This window comes from Alexandromys fortis, unplaced genomic scaffold (assembly GCF_014885135.2).
Source record: "Alexandromys fortis isolate MF-2015 unplaced genomic scaffold, M_Fortis_MF-2015_v1.1 scaffold_55, whole genome shotgun sequence".
Lineage (NCBI taxonomy): Eukaryota > Metazoa > Chordata > Mammalia > Rodentia > Cricetidae > Alexandromys > Alexandromys fortis.
This window is the reverse complement of record NW_026067936.1, coordinates 6,238,174-6,247,450: the sequence shown is the minus strand read 5'-3', so window position 1 is coordinate 6,247,450 and position 9,277 is coordinate 6,238,174.

Sequence of the window (9,277 nt, the reverse complement as noted above, 5' to 3'; positions counted from 1 at the left end):
CTCCAGACAGACGCAGGTTAAGATCCTCCCTGGTAAGCCAGCTCGTGGGCTACACAGAATATTAGAAATGGGTTAGAACAATATGTAAGAGCTAGCCATAAGGAACTGGAACTATCCGGGCCAGGCAGTGTTTGAAAGAATACAGTTTCCGTGTAATTATTTCTGGGTATAAACTAGCCATGCGGGCGGCCGGGTGCCGGGGACGCAGCCCTGCCGCTCCTAATTTCAACAACATTGGATGGCTCACACCTGTTTATAACTTCAGTTGCAGGGTCTGACTCCCTCTTCTGGCCTCCAAGGGCACCTGTACCCTCAAGGGGCGCATACATGCACTCAAGCACACATACGCACACATAAAGTTAATTTTTTTTAAAGGTACTAGCCAGACAAAATTACTCAGATTCTTTTTGTAATTAGTGAACCTGGTGTTTAGAGGTATCCTGAACTTGCTAAAGCAAAAGTCAGTGGAGGGCTTGCTTATAGTGTTTTTTCAGTGCATGCCTATGGAGTGTTAAATGTGCTGGCTTGATTCTCATGGACCAGATATTCATGAATGGATAACATGTATAATTAAATGTATTGATCTGAAAAACAGGAGTATTGAAAGGAAAATCTCACAGGTAGCTGGTGCCAAAAAGAGGATACTGTATCCAAAAGTTGGCTTTTAGCTTTATGTTTTATGGAACATTTGACAAATTTTAAGTGGGAAGGCAATCATATTTGTAATCTACAATGTACAATTGAACTGCAATGTAAAACACTCACATTTATACGTATATAGGAAGAAGGTGATTAAGTCAATCAAATCAGAGATAAAGTCAGGTCTATGTCCTGGGGCTGTGGAACCTCAGCTAATTGCATGTATGCTTTTCATCTATTTTATCTAATGCTCAGATAGAAATATGTGCATTGCTGTTGAATGGGAAATGTTTCTGAGAATCAAGCAGGATTCAGTTAATGGTATTGTGATTGCTCTGTGGCTGTCTGCAAAAATAAAGTAATTAATATAATAAAATAAAGCAAAACTGGAGCCCTGCTTGGATTAAAGAATCATGGATGGACTCCAGACTTAATGTGTAGAAAATGAAACTGTAGTTCATATGAAAAGGATTCATGAACATAACTAGTTTACCATCATCATGACCATCTGTATAACTTACTTACCCATTTCTGAATGTTGATGGGCCCATTCGGGTGAAAACCCAGAGTGACTGGTGGTGATGAAAATTCCCAGAAAGGTCCAGGTAGCATTCCTTTTGTCTGTGCATCCCATAGACATCATGCGTATTAAGTTTAATTTTTCTTTCAGGGAAAAAACTCATGCCCGTAATTATGTGCCTCTTACTTGTCAGTTCATAAGAGATCTTCTGACAGATAGGGTGCCAATTATATTGACAGATCCTGGTTCTCAAATTCCACAGAGACATGCCTGAGCTATGGCCTCTCCCTCCTGCCAAGTGCAGATCATTAGAGCAGGTGGAGAGACGCCTTTCGAAAAGGTACACAGTCAACAAGGTGGAGGGGCCAAACTTTCTTTTAATCATAATCCCCCCTCCAACTGAGCAAGTTCCAGGGAGGAGACTCTTGTAGAACAAGAAGCCTCAGAAGCACAGAGTTGTGAGAACACAGAGAAAGGCTAAGAGAGGTCCCATGCTGGGCTCATTGAAATGAGTCTGGCTGAACACAAGCATCCAGTTCATTGCTTGGTTTTGCGGTTGTTATTTGATTTTAAAAACAGAGTATCTGGCAGGGCTAATGTCCAGACTTAAGTATGAAAGGAGTTATAGGTTTGATTTAGTTTTTGCTCATATAATTGGGAGAACTCAAAATATTGACCTGGCTAAGCAATTGTGTCCAAACCAAAATAGCTACACGAGATTACTTACTCCTCTTAACCAGCACACATTAAATTTGGAATTGATAGTCACTGTTACTGAAGAGCAAATGGGCACTTTAAAGCTTATGAGTTTGTGTTAAATTTGTGCAACTTTTCTAGAGAGCTTTAAGAATGTTTTGACATTGTTAAAAGATTTAGATATGTTCAATCAACAGTTCTACAAGGATTTTTTTTTCTGAAGAAAATATTTAGACAAGTACAGATACATATGCAAGAATTTTTATAGCAGATTTGACTATAGTAGTTAAATACTATAATCCATTTAAGTATCCAGAATTATAGGATTTGGAGTAAGTAACATTAAGCTATTATAATAGCATCAATCTATGTCAATATGGATATGTGCTCATAGGTATAGTGAGAAGACAGTTTACAAAATCCCATTTGTAATGTGAGTCTGTTTTTAGGAGTTTGGTATGCATAGTCTACGTATAATGTGAGAATATATGGAAAGACATGACCACCTTTCTCTTAGTGCAATATAGACAAAACACTCAGGCTCAAAAAAAAAAAAAAGCAAGTGAAGTCTTTCAAAAGGATGAATGCTGAAGGAACCACCTCTCTCTCTCTGTTGAAATAGGAGCGGCGGCAGGGCTGCATCCCCGGCACCCGGCTGCCCGCATGGCTAGCTTATGTCCCGAAATAATTACATGGAAACTGTATTCTTTCAAACACTGCCTGGCCCGGCTAGGTCCAGTTTCTTATTGGCTAGCTCTTACATATTGTTCTAACTGCCTGGCCCGGCTAGGTCCAGTTTCTTATTGACTAGCTCTTACATATTGTTCTAACCCATTTCTAATATTCTGTGTAGCCCATGAGCTGGCTTACCAGAGAGGATCTTAACCTGCGTCTGTCTGGAGCGGGAGCATCATGGCGACTCACCCACTCAGCTTCTTTTTCCCAGCATTCTCCTCTGTTTACTCCGCCTACCTAATTTTCTGTCCTATGAGGGCCGAGGCAGTTTCTTTATTATTAACCAATGAAATCAACAGATAAGATACAAGACCCACCTCCATCATCTCTCTCTCTCTCTCTCTCTCTCTCTCTCTCTCTCTCTCCCCCTCTTTCATGTTCTTGTCAGCAGTTTCAGTGTTGTGCCTAAGTTTGAGTTTCCTGTTTTCAAGTCGGCAGAGAGAGAACCAGTCACAATTATCTACACTTTTGTTTGCTGCTGTCACCAACGGATAGCTTTCTTGTTTCTTTCTTGTAGCTGTGAGAAAATCTGCGTGGTAGAAAGAGAGAAAAGTGAACAAATCTAAATCTGCAGAGTTTATTTTACAGTTTCAATCAGAAGATTTAACTCTTTTTGTTTGTCTTGTTTTGTTTTTTGTTTTCTCTTTCAAGACAGGGTTTCTCTGTGTAACAGTCCTAGCTGTCCTGGAACTAGCTCTTGTAGACCAGGCTGGCCTTGAACTCACAGAGATCCACCTGTCTCTATCTCCCCGAGTGCCGGGTTTAAATGCATGCACCACCACCACTCAGCAAAGGTTTAATCTTATAAAGCATATTTTACATCTTCCTCACAAAACCACAGCTTCCTAAGCAAAGTAGTTGCAGGCTTAAGTGGTTACATGATTTTATTTACAAATTTCAGTACCCATGGTCAACAAACACAGTAAAATAATCTCAGATCTGAGGTTAAAGAGTTTATGTATTTTAACAACAAAACATTGTTCCACCCTGATTCTGTCTATGTTGTAAAAAAAAAAAAAGTTGCTAGATTACAGGTAGAAAATAAACACTGGTTCTTTATCTTTTAACTGGTGGGTAAAAAAAATCATTTCATGGTCTTTGGTACTGCTATTAGTTTTACTGTATTTATCTACAACCAGTCAAAGACTATAAAGTTCATTGTGCTTGACTTGTATATCCCATTTATAATAGCAGACTCCAAACTCTATGATCTTTGAGGACATTTTCATGTTTGAATTGTCAGGTCTACAAATGGGTAGTTGGAGTCATTATTTGATGTGGATTGGTGCTTGCTAACATTACATTCCAGCTTGTGTGGGCATGTGGCTCTGTGATTTCAAATGTTTATTATTTATTTATGCTAGGGATGAAACCCAGGGTTTTTTTATAAATGCTTCACTGGTTCTCTGTCATTTAACTAACATCTCTAACACTAGGCTCTAAATAATTTTAATGTTCACTTATTCAATTAACACTGAAGGAGTACTTACTAAATGCTAATAGCAGTTCAAAGAACAAGATTAATATTTAGTCACATGAGCAGCCTAGTTTATGTTTTAAAGATATTGGAGAAAAACAAACACTCAAAACTTCTTAGGCAGTGCAAAGCCCCGAGAAGAGAATATTGTGGCAACTGGCTGCCACGGAGATTATGTCAGATCAAATTGTCACAAAATTCCTTTTGAGAAGCTGGCAGCTAAGCTCTGTCTGTTCTCAGAGACCTTTCTCTGTGACCTATGTCAAAGAACTCAGGATATTCAACAATGGCCTTGGGAATCTTTTGTTTGTTTATTTTAAATAAACTCTATTTTAAAATAGTTTTAAACTTCAAGAAAAATTGTGAATTTTTTATAGAAATACTTTATAGAAACTAGTTTTAACCTCACAGAAAAATTATCAGTGTTCCCTATGATTTGATTTGATTTTATCTTTATTATTAACAATCTATGTTAAGGTGGTTCATTGTCCCAGTGAATGAATCAGAGAATGAATAAATGAATGAATTCTGGCACAATTATTAGCTTACAACTTGTCAGTTAAAAAGCCAGTGTTGAAGAAGAATCCTTTAAGGAATCTATTCTGAATTGTATTTTACTTATAGACAAGTTTTAAATAGTATTGAGTTATCATGTATATGTACTAAGTTACATTTCAAATTATTTGCTATCATTTCTAAATAGTCATGCTTTTACTAATGAGGTATCAAATGATAAGAACATAGGGGTATGTGGGTGAGAGACAGTAGAAGGAGAAAAATCATTAAAGGACAGAAAATCAAAAAAGAAGAGGCTACATCTCTGTGCTAACATTTTATTAGGAAGACATCCATGTGCTACTTTTAGAAACATTCATAATTATGATTTGTGTCAGTGTTAGAGAGAGCAAAAGTGAGCCAGCAGGGAAATTCTTTAAAGAATCACAGGGTTATTTGCAAGGCTCGCAGAAGACATGAGTACCTGTGGTACTTGTTGTCTAATACTTTGAGACTCTACTTTGAAATACTCATAGAATGGAAAGAAGGATAATAACTTAGGAGGAGCAATGAAGACCACACAAACCATATCGTCATGCCAGGAAAGAGCTGCGGTTATATTGAGGGAATAAATATGTATTTTTTTTTTACATCCAGTATCTAGACAAAGCGAGGAGATTGTGGTTGTAATTTCTTTTGCTGGAATTATTCTTTTTTTTCCTTAAAAGTAATTAACTAATTTTACATCCTGAGTGCAGTTTCCTCTTCCTCCTCTCCTCCCATTCCCTGCCTTTCCCTTTACCTCCACTCCTCCTCCTCAATTCACCCCTCCTCTTTCTGTTCAGAAAGGGGTAGGTGGGCATCGGGAAAGCATGGCATATCAAATTGCAGAAAGTCTAAGCACCTCCCCTTGCATTTAATCTAGGCAAGGCAATCCAGTGTGAGGAATAGGTTCCTAACAGCCAGCCAAACCACTAGGGACAGCCCTTGCTCCCATTGTTAGGATTCCCACAAATAGACCAAGCTGTAAAACTGTCTCAATATGTAGAGGGCTTTTGTTGGTCTCACGTAGGCTCTCTTTTTGTTAGTTCAGACTCTGTGAGTTCCTATAAGTCAGGATAGCTGTCTCTTGGGATTTTCTTTTGATGTTCTTGACCCCTCTGGCTCCTGCACTCCTTCTTTCCTCTCTTCACCAGCATTCCCTGAGCAGAGCCTAATGTTTATCTGTAGATTTCTGTGTGTTTCCATCAGTTACTGGATGTAGGCTCTCTGGTGACAATTGGGATAGTCATCAATCTGATCAAAAGGAGATGGCCAGTTCAGGCTACATATCCACTCTTGCTAAGAGTCTTTGCTGGGATCATCCTGTAGATTTATGGGAGTTTCCCTTTCATCTGGTTTCTACCTGACCCCAAAAGCCCAGCCCTGTTTTCCAGTCACACAATGAACTATCAGCAGCTAAAAACAACGAGACCAGGAAATTTGAAGGCAAATGGATGGAGATTATATGATTGTTAATATACACTGTATCATTCTGAGAAGACAAACTTTCAGTGTGGTCTTCTAGCAAAGGGGTTTTAGTTCCTGTTTTGTGTTGCTACTTTCAGAGTGGTTTTTCCAACACTGTTGAAAGTCAAAGTTCAAGTCCATCATTTCCAAGTCTACTGTCACAGTTATGTTCACAGCCAGGGAATTACAGGTTTCTGATTACTGATTTCATTTGGTTTCCACTTTATTTGGTCTCTGAAAGGTGTGGCATTACCTTTATAAATCTTACATCAAGTATGTTATTGTTTTCATTTCTTGAGACAGTGTTTATCTGTGTAACAGTCCTCCCTGTCCTGGAACTTGCTCTATAGACCAGGCTGACCTTGAATTCACAGAGATCCACTTGCCTATGTCTCCCAAGTGCTGGGATGAAAGGCATGCACCACCATTGTCTGGCCCTCAAATGTATTTTTTAAAAAGGTGGCTATATTAACTTCTAGCCTTTTAAATGAGTTTACATTAATTTAACATAGTTCTTTTTACTTCTAAATCCTTTAATAGATAGGAAAAATAATGTGATCTTGATACTTGAAGCAGTGGGATGAGTGTGTATAACTTTAAATGAAACAAGCCAGACGCAGAATGGCAATTACTACATGTCCTTTCTCACACATGGAAGCCAAAAAATCTGACTGGAAGTCAGAACAGTGATGGATAAAGGTTGAAAATAGATGGTGCATGGGTAAAGAGTTGTTGGAAAGCAGACGCTAAAACACAGCTGCGTGAGTAGCCAAAATTATTTGTGATGTTCTTCAGCATAAAGGAATGACTGTAGTTCACAAGGAGCTATTACATATTTTATGAAGATCTGGAAGAACAAAATTAGGCTCTAAACATAAAGAAATGATGAGAAAGAAAGTGCTGATTGTTCCAACCTGGTCAGCACATGTTTCAGTCTTGTTGAGACCGTACCTCCTTATGCCATTAATGCAGGTTAATAAAAATATTAAATAATGGGAGTAAAGACATTTAGGTGAAACTCAGCTCACAATATAAAATCACAAAATGGCTTGAAATATAGCAAAACACATAATCATTGTAGCAGCTTTGAACATTTTAAAAGCTAGCCCATTTTCCTGTAGCACACTATACAATATATGTTGTTCCAATATTTCATGTGACTCAGCCAGTTCATTTCTACTTTATGAAAAACACTGCAAATGGTCAAATTGTATAATGTCATTTATACAGGTAGCTATTTTCTCAAGTAGCTGAATAGTGTATGCATGTGTAACATACGATAGGCATTGAAATATTTGAATAACACTCAGTGTATTTTAATAAAAATGCTTGACTATCAACCACTATTTGTAAAATTATCATTTGAACAATGAAGATTTGAGACACCCCAATAATAGGTTAACTCAAGGCAGTGACTTTACAAGCAAAGCCACATAAGGATCTACTACTATCCCATGTGATGGGGCAGAGACCTTATTCCTTCGAACTTTGTTGGGAGGATATTGACATTTTCTGTTTTCTGTACCCCCCCCTTCTGTCTAAATGTTAGGGCACCAGTGAGGGATTCCTTCTATCTACAATCTCAGTATTAAAATATTTATAGACAGAAGTTTCTGTCCCATCTGGTCCTGAAGTCATTCAGTCTTAAAGAAACACACACAGGCATATAGTAATTATAAACTGTTTGGCCTTTTAGCTCAGGCTTATTATTAAGTAGCTCTTACAAATAAATTAACCCATAACTCATGTCTGTGTTTAGCTATGTGGCTTGATAACTTTTTTTAGTAAGGCATTCTCATCTCGCTTCTTCTGTGTCTGAGTAACAATTGCATCTCTGCTTCCCTTTTCCCAGAATTTTCCTTGTCTGGTTGACCCACCTATACTTATTGCCTAGCTACTGACAAATCAGTATGTTATTAAACTAATATGAGCAACACATCTTTACACTGTACAGGAGCATTGTCCCACAGCATTTCCCCTTTTTTCTTTTCAAAACAAAAAATGTAAATCTAATCTCCTTTCTTTAGCTTTTGCTTAACCAATGCTGGAAAAGTTCTAGAAATGTAGCGACTGTGCCATTCCTGGGGCTTGGCATGGTAAGCTCATCAATCTTTTAAAACAAATTTGAAGGGGCAACAATATAGCTAAATTAGAAGCTTTTAATTTTTCTCTCAAGAGGTAATGTGGGATCACAAATTATTGGCAGAGAAACTAAGAGTGACTCAAAATGTTTGTATATAGACAGAAGCTGTTCAAGAGGTTAGGTACTCTAGAGGGAGTGGGGTTTGGTCTCAAAAATATGTTAGGAATACATCTCCCTACATGTCCTATCACTATGGGAACAAATATTAATTGGGCAATTTTATCCCCATCACTTCTTTTATTTTCTTTCTTTAAGGTGTGTGCATATGAGTGAGTGTGAGTGTGTGTGTGTGTGTGTATGTGTGTGCCACATGTGTTTAGGAGCCTAGAGAGTCCAGAAGAAAATATTGGATCCCCATGGGAATTGAGTTACAGTGGTGTTTGTGGGCCACTATGTGAGTGCTATGAACTGAACCCAACTTCTCTGTGATGCTTGTAACTCCTGACCCACATCTTCAGCTATGCCATTGATTTTTTTCATGATAGTAAGTCTTTCCCGATGAAGAGGAACTTAATGGCTCCTCCTGGTCCCTGGAGGCAGCATCCACTCCACTGCCCGATGCTGTAATGGGGACTTTGGGAGATACAGCATCCCTCTCTAGCTTGCTGAAGGTCCACAGGCTTTCAGGACAATCCCAGAGGCATATATAATCCAGTGCCTGTTCAGCTTGATGGAAATGGATAGTTCCAGCTCCATGTAAATCTGTGTCTCTTTTTCTTTCAAGGAAACCAGATGCCAAAACATGGCAAGAAATGGGCCATTGGTACTGATTTCTGACCCATTCAGAAATACTGGGAATCTCCTGAGAAGCAATTCTAAGAAAATTTATAGCTCAATTTTGCTGACCTGGTTGGTTGAGACTAGAATCAAATGTATTATTGCCTTTTGTGATTTTTTTTACTTTGGGGGACAGTTGTCAGATCATGAAGGAAGCCCTGAAAAAAATTAAACATCAAAATCCATCCATAATATTGCATCAATGGACAAACACTCCAGAAACAAAGAGGCTGAGGGTAGTATTCTCTCTTTGTTGTTCTTTCTCTACTTCCTGTGCTTCTTTTTC